This window comes from Thermobia domestica, chromosome 10 (genome assembly GCF_964235325.1).
Source record: "Thermobia domestica chromosome 10, izTheDome1.hap1.1, whole genome shotgun sequence".
Lineage (NCBI taxonomy): Eukaryota > Metazoa > Arthropoda > Insecta > Zygentoma > Lepismatidae > Thermobia > Thermobia domestica.
The window spans coordinates 167,541,217-167,549,724 of NC_137463.1; positions in this window are offsets into that span (position 1 = coordinate 167,541,217).

Here is an 8,508-nt window from a genome sequence, read left to right on the forward strand (position 1 = left end):
GGTTTGACTACCCATTTGGATAAGAGTCGAGGTGCGACAGTTCTCTTACCAAACCTATAGTACTGATAGCCCTTGGCTGGATCAGTTTGACGAAACGATACGCCACGAAATGACAAAGAAAAAAGCCGAGAACGTGGAACAGGAAGGATAATACAAAACTCGTCACCTATTAGTAGATAGCGCTTCAGAGCCTCGCTGAAAAAAAGCTCTCGAAAGTACGTGCAACTTGTGTATGTTCTATGTAGATCAATGTTAAAAGTAGGATAAGACATTGCGAGAAGCTTCTTTTAAAAAAAATAGTACTCGAAGAACAGACACCAGGGTTTTCTCTCTTCGCCCTCTACTCAAACCGGAAGTGGCAAAAGTGAACCACTTCCGGTTTTAACGTGAACTATCCCAAGAGTATATTTAATCTCCACTCTAATCTCTCTATTAAAACTGGAAGTGGTAGAAATCTACTACTACTTTACTTTGGATATTAATTGACAAAATTTAACGCCATACAAACAAAACTTCATTGCATGGTTTACACGTGGCAGCTATTTTTCTTTTAATATTGTATTTGCTTTACTTACAATTCTAATGACGATTCGTGGCCTGTGAAAAGCAGCAGTTGCATATATCAAAGGTATGTACTTCCCCTCCCCCCACACATGAGTGTACTCCCTCCTTACGAGTGTTATTTCAATATTTATAAAACACAGACAATGAAATAGTTTTATTGTTATTTATTTTCAAATTTATTGATTTAAGTTGACATTCGCTATTGTTGATGCAATATTCAATTACTATTCAATTTTAAATATAGTTAACAATTTCTGCTCAATGTAAGTTTAAAAGCTCTGTATACAAAACTATCACAGTAATTTTATTATGCATTAGATAAATATGAAATATAGCATGAATTGTAGTGTATGAAGCATACTTCTATTTCTTTTCAACTATGGAATTAAAAACAGAAGCAAATTCTCCACGCACACGTATAATAAAATAAAATAAAGATTACAAATATCATTTTGTCGCTATAGCTGTCGAATCGGGTGGTTCATGGGGTCCCGAAGGCCTTAACTTTATAAAAGAAGTTGGTCATCGCATTCGTTTATCGTCAGGAGATGCTAGAGCAACCTCGTTTCTACTGCAACGCATCAGCATGGCAGTACAAAGAGGGAACGTTGCATCAGTTTTGGGAACGCTACCCTCTGGTAAGGAACTGGAGGAGATCTTTTGTTTGTAATCTCGGCGAAGGTTTGAGGATGCTGTTGTGAGGCTTATCACAATAACGTGTATTAGTGAATAATTATATTTTAATAATCTGTAAAATGTAAATTGTACACTGTTCAAGGAATGTAATATTTTGTAGTTTTGCCAGCGGACTTAATGCAAAGTGGGATCTTATATATATATATATATATATATATATATATATATATATATATATATATATATATATATATATATATATATATATAATCTTAACAATTTAAAAGAAAGAAATCTTGAAGGAAATTAATTTCTAAAATGTCAAAAGGCAAAAAATTGAATGTAGTTAATCTTCTTGGAGTAAGGAAGTTGCTTTTCTTAAGTAGCAAGAGAGAGAGTTTCTGTGAGAAAGAAGAAGAAAGAATAGACCGGAAATTTATTTGCAAATGTCGTGTAACATAGACTAAATACTAAATGTATATTCACAATTTTTCAATAAAATCCAGTCATTTAGGGTCCATTGTTTGATGTTACGTTATAAATGTACTTTAATGCTGATCACTAATGTCACAGAGAAGGTAAATGTAGTTATATTGAAAATAGAATCTCGAAATTTAAAATATTATTCTAAAAACTAGTTATACCATTAACTACTTTTATAACAAATTTCTTGCAGTTATTCAAACAACCATTCCATACTCTTAGTTTCTACTTAGTTTTTTTTAATCTGATCCCCTTTTATGGTGTGTAAATGGATAAAAATGATAATTTTATGGTAACGAACAAATAAATGAACGCAGCAAAACTAATTTCCACACTGTCACCACGTATATATTTACTCTGATTTTATTATCCACACTGACACAATACTTAATTATGCCAAAGTTGATCACTGACAAAGTACTTAAATATAGAAAAATCAAAGCACGTTCTTTTTCCAATTTGTCAAAAAACTTCTTTGCTCATGAATCGGAAAATTAATAACTTACAATACAATCCCTTATACTCATTTCATCGCCTCATAGCCCTATCTGCTGGTCTTTTTTTTTTAAAAAAAGTTTAATGTCGTACGATTATTCACTGATGTTTCGGCAGACGAAGATGAGGATAATAAACGAAACTATGAAATAGACGTGGGAAAATGGGAGAACCCCGAGAGACCCCGCGCACAAAGGTTGTCCGCCACTTTGTGTTTGATGATGAACTGGGATTGAACTAGGAACACAAAAGGTAAATGCTCTAGCGCTGAGGAATTGTGGCCACGTGGTAGTCTCGTAGCAAGTGCCAACAAAAGATGTCCATTTCACAATCGGGTCTTACTCAGTAACTATAGAGATAAGTTAGCGCTCACGAAGCTCAATGAAGCTGACATAACGCAGACTTTGACTCTCTTGAGCTCAGGCTTCCTATCCTCAATGACACATGCGATAGTGCTATCTCGCTAGGAGCTCGGGCTTAGGGTCCTCAATGAGGTTTACATCTGCTTGGACTCAGGGTCGGGCTCACTATCGATTTATAGAATTCGTGCTTACAAGTAGTCACGCTCAATCATTGAGCTGGAGACTGTTTGATCCCGAGAGGCGGGCAAAGAGTTGACACATTGCGAATGTGCCCCGGGTGCATGATTCATTCTACATTAATGTTGCAGGTCTACGTCCCATACTTCGGTGCTGAAAAGAGACCCTAAATTTAAACAAACAAAGTCATCTACCATTTTTATGCCACTATTCTCTTTAAACCGATCACACATATTGGTGGCTACAGTGTTATAATTTCAAACCTACAATTCAAAATCAGTTGAAATTGGAGAAGAATCAAAATTTGATTTAATTCAAGTCAATTTGAAATTCATTCTTACTCTTGATTAGCTTATAGTTGACGTCTCAATGTACAAGTCCCTACTTTTATTTTTACAATTTCATATATTCTTCCACTTTGAATATAATATTAAATATATTATATATATTTAATATAATATTAAATATTGAATATAACAAGAGAAAAAAGGATTGCAATACAAGAATTCGATATGATTACTCGTTTAAGGAAAACGTAGAATTTGTAGTCTTGTTTGACATTTTCGACAAATTGGTGCAGTTCTGTTTGACATCGTTAGGGAAGGGCAAAGGGCTTTCTGGCATTGTTTAACTCGTACATAAAGTGAACTACCTGAGTCTGAGTGAATTTTAAGCGCCATGTGCATATATTTTATGCACAGTTGGTCTATTACTGGGAATGTCATATGCAGGGCCGTATTTACGGGGGGTGCAAAGGTGCACGTGCACCCCCCTTCGTTGTAAATATACACTACCTAAAGTGAGAAGCTAGTAGTGAATTTTGCAAAATCTATAGTTTAAGTCAATTTTCTGAAGGTTGAAGAAAAATAATTCATCGAGAGCAGACACTTACATTTCCAGGGCAATTCCCCATTCACACCACAGGTGCCTAAAGACATTTAAAAAATCCTCAAATTTAATTCAAATGTACTGGTAGTTGTTGGTGCACTTCCCGTCAGAAAATCCTGGATGTGGGCCTGGTCATATGCATATAGCCCTATATTATGCATATTTCACATGTTATTCAATTGGCCAATAAACGCTGTCTGTCCGAGTAAAACTTTTAGCGCTTAATGCTTAAATTGTTAATAGTTTGGAATTATGTTTTATACTTTGTAGTTTTAAGGTTTAAATTTCTCTTAATCTTTTTACATGTGTGGGCCTAACAAAAGGTACATCGAAAGTAGATTTTGAATCACAGTTTTGAGCGATATTTAAAGTAGGACTTAGTTTCGCCGAGACACTGGGCATAAACTACTTTACAAATTAATACCTGAAACGTAATTATTTAATTTAGCCTTTTAGCAATCTGAAATAGTTCACATTATGTGTGTTTCATTGTTAAACACACAAAATAGTATTTAAAATCTGTCTGAGTGAAGATACTCGTAAAACCTCGTAATAAAACGAAATATTTAGTAAGTAGCATACGCTAGCAAAAATATTATTTATTTATTTATCTTCCACAGAGCTTTCATATCCAATTGCATTAAAGTTCCAAATCAATGAATAAATAACTACCCTACATTTTATATTGAATACACACAAAAAAGAAAATCGTTTGTCATTTTCAAGAAAGACTGTAGTAGTAATCACAATCATCACTATAATTTTTGTATCTATTATCAAAGTTTGTCAACTGTGGAAACAGGCCGGTAGCCAGCCCAAACATCTAGGGGGGGCGGTAGAAGTTAAGGAGGACGATCCAACCATATTATAGTTCATTTGCAAGCCTACAGTAAATTTTAAGGGGGCCAGCAAAAATTTAGGGACCCGCCCCCCTAGACCCCCGTTGATACGGCCCTGTGTAGAAATACTACGTTCATCAACTTATTAACTATACAGAAGGGACCACATTACATCCACACTACATTTAACTTAGTGTACCTACTGATTTGAGTGGAATATTCGTAGCCACAACAAGTTAGTGTAGTGATAAATAATAACAAATGATAAATAGTTTTGTAAACAGGAACTTCGTAAAAAAAAAAAAAAAAATGATTGTGTTATCGGTCCAAGTTTAAATTAACGAACTGTGTGCATGTTAATGCTGTGCGCTGTAACGATTGACATTAACAAATCTTCCAATGTCCCATATACAGTACGTAAACGACTGGTTTATACGGCGTGATGTTTTCCGAATTTATATTGAAATCAGAAGTGGTAGTAGATTCCTAAAACATCCGCTGGTAGTAGAGTGAATAGAGTGGAACATATTCTAGGAGTGGTAGTGGAGATGGAACATATTCTAGGAAAACTTATTTTATAAAAGTAACCAAGAAAGTTCTGTTGCTTTTTATAGAGGTCTGTGTTCAATTGACCCTCACACCGTGAGTTGAATACGAATGGAGATAAACCGAAGGTAGGTTATTGGTGTGGGTATATTCAACATTGTGGCAGTTAAGTTGTGGCAGTTAAGTTACACCATCAACTTGCGTAAGGACAGAGTGAACACGGGACCTCCACAAAACGTCATAAGGGCGTATATGTTCTACGAGTTCAAATTGGAGTCAAATGCTACTGCAGTGGGGCACAAGATAACCTCACAAAAGGCCTGGTATGTCGTGACTACGCGGACAGTGCAGCCGTGATTTAACAAGTTTAAGGACGGTGACGAAACACTTAAAGACGCACCACGTGCCGGAAGACCAACACATGTACAAAATGAAGATCTTCAGGCAGCAATTGGGGCGAACAGTGGCCAGAAATGTGAGGAACTGGGACTACGATTCAGTGTGAGTGGAGAAACAATTTAACAGCACCTCCATCAACCTGGATAGCACTCCAAGTTGGGTCGATGAATCCTACATGCCAGAAGGCAACGCGAGTAGACACCTGTGTTTCTTTGCTCTTTCGTCTGAGGAAGGAGCCATTTCTGGATAGGGTATTGACATATGACGAGAAGTGGATCCAGTACGAAGCTCCACAGCACCGTCCAAAACAGCCGAAACCAGCACTGCACCAGAAGAAGGTCCTCCTGTGTGTTTGGTAGACTGCTCGCGGTATCGTGCATCTGGAACTGCTACCAGCTGGTCAGAGCATCAATGCAACTGTATACTATCACCAGTTGAATCGTTTTTAAGAAAAACTCAAAACTCTGGAGGTAGTACTTCTGATCTGAAAGGGATCTTCCTGTTACAGGATAACGCTAAGCCCAACGTGGCTAGGATGACCCGGGACACAATTCTACACCTTGGAGGGGAAACTATTCCATTCACCATACTCCCAGGACATTGTGCCGTCCGATTATCAGCTGTTTCATTCCTTGGACAATCACCTTAGAGGACGCCAGTTCAAATCCTTAGTAGAGGTGCAAAATGCACTTTATACCTTCTTCGCTTCAAGGCCCACCAAGTTCTACAGCGATGGAATCCATGGCCTTCCAGAACGTTGGCAGAAGGTCGACGATGCGGATGAGGACTATTTTTGATCTTCCATGTACGTCTTAGGTGACATATCGATGTTCAAATGTGGTGGGTGAAAAAGGGACAGAACTTTCTTGTCCTTTATATTACAGAAAACTTTGAGTTGAGTTGATTTTGAGTTTAACGTCCCGTTCTGCAGCGAGGCTATGTGAGACGTGGACCTACTGATTAACGTTGAATCCGAACCACATGAGATCCCGCCGGGAATCGAACCCGGGTCTCACGCGCCAAAGGCGCGTACGCTAATCGCTTAGCCACGGAAGAGCTGCAACAGAAATGTTTTTCTTGCTACCGATTACAATTTTCACCCTACAGCGATCAGTGTTAGAACCAAAAGTGTTTTTTTTTCTGCCACCCTTGGTTCTGGTAGAGATATTGAAGTGGAGATGGAATAAATTCATTGGACGCTTAATTGACTGCAGAAACCGCTACTCGCTATCTATTGCCGTTTTTATCCTATAACGATCAACGTTGAAGCAGGAATTGATTGGCTTCTGCCACTTCCTATTTGAATATCGCCTCCGTCAAAAAGATTCCGAACTTTTGACCCTTCTACATCTTGGCCAAAATCTATGGTGATTCACCAAGTAGTTTTTGAAGTTCCTTTCTTATCTCTCGACAAATGAACGTACGGACTAGGAACGGCCAATTCCAAAATGTTTACTGTCCGGAATTCGGAAAGTAAAACTGGGAAAATTCCATATTTCGAAAAAAATCCGCAATTTTTTTGAATTCCGAATTTCTCCTAAATCCGGAAAGATGAAACTTCGATTGCGAAAAATAAATTTCCGGATTTCGGAAAATTTTGGCCATCCCTAGTACGGAAGGATCGATTGATTCAAGGACAGAGTAAATATATAAAGGAGTTTTGATAACCAAACTTCTTGAAAACGAATAGGACAGCATTCTTCATGGATAACATAGAAGATACCGTGAACAAGTAAACGTAAATTTCTTTTTCGCATATTTACTTTGCAGAATGTAGTTCCATCCCCTTTAATGAACACAGATTATCTTGTGTACTGAGAAAATATTCAATTTCGATCGTACTAAATTTAACATCTCATGTTTGAACAAACTGCTGAGTACTCGATAGTATCGCTGAAGAAAAATCATCCTGTCATCCTATCTCTATGACGTGTAGAGTTATTAATATATATGACATGAGTGGGGTTTCAGAACGACAGATACAACTGAAGTAAAAGAGATGTATGTTGTAATGAGCGCAGCAAGCAAGAGAAAGAGAATTTTAGAAGTACAGCAGTAAGAGTGAATTACGAAAAAATATGTCACCACTGTCCTTTTCTTCCAGCAAGTGAAGCTCTAATTAGAGCAACTACTTTGACGCTATCCATCAAGACTTGCTTCCAAGATGTGATTTGCGGCGAATAGCAATTAACAAGAAGTCTAATAAATCATAAGGAGACCGGGAGAAAGAACATTTTTGTTACAAAGGCTGGAAAGAAGGTTTTTTTCCGACTTTGGGTATTCAGACAGAAATTACACAGAATGGAAAGAAGCAAAGAAGAGTTTTAAAATCATAACTAACTGTAATCATCTTTTCATTATTTCTTTTAACTATGTTATTTAAAATTATGAATAGAAAGTGATTATTCAGTGACTATCTATGGGCCTTCATTGACACAAAGGAAAGAAAAGATGTTATGTTTCGCTTAAACATAACAAATTAACCTTCCAGAATCTTTTATTATAATAATTAACTTCATGTGAAGAAAATGAGAAAAAATGATATTTTCAAAAATAAGATATTTTTCTCAAGCAGTTATGGGAAACGACTATTCTTTTACATATTTTCTTTATATACTAATGAGCTAATTAAGCGAAATATTTCAATTACTACACAACACAAGAAGTACTAGACATTTATGATATAGAGAAATATTTCGAAATGTGGTTTTCTCATAGGCACTGTTCAGGGTACTCACTATGCTCCTAACCTCAATTTTGGATTTTTACAAAGTTGAATACCTACGTCATTCTTATTAGCCCATTGATTTAAATAAATAATCATTTTTCTGCTTTCTTTCAAATGAACTGGAGATTTAATGAGGCGATTTTGCTTATTCATTCTTTATGTGTAGTTAAATATCGTTTGCTAGTTGAAAATGCATTTGCATTGTATTTAAATTAAATTTCCTTATCTCTGATAACATACTTGGGGTTCTTTACTGATTTACTGAACTACGCACTGTGATATCATTAGCAACATTCTATAAAACACTAATAGCGCCCAAGATGGAATGCTGCTCTTCTATATTCCCATTTTTTTTATTGGAATAGCACGTTTTCGTGTTCCAGAACTTCGG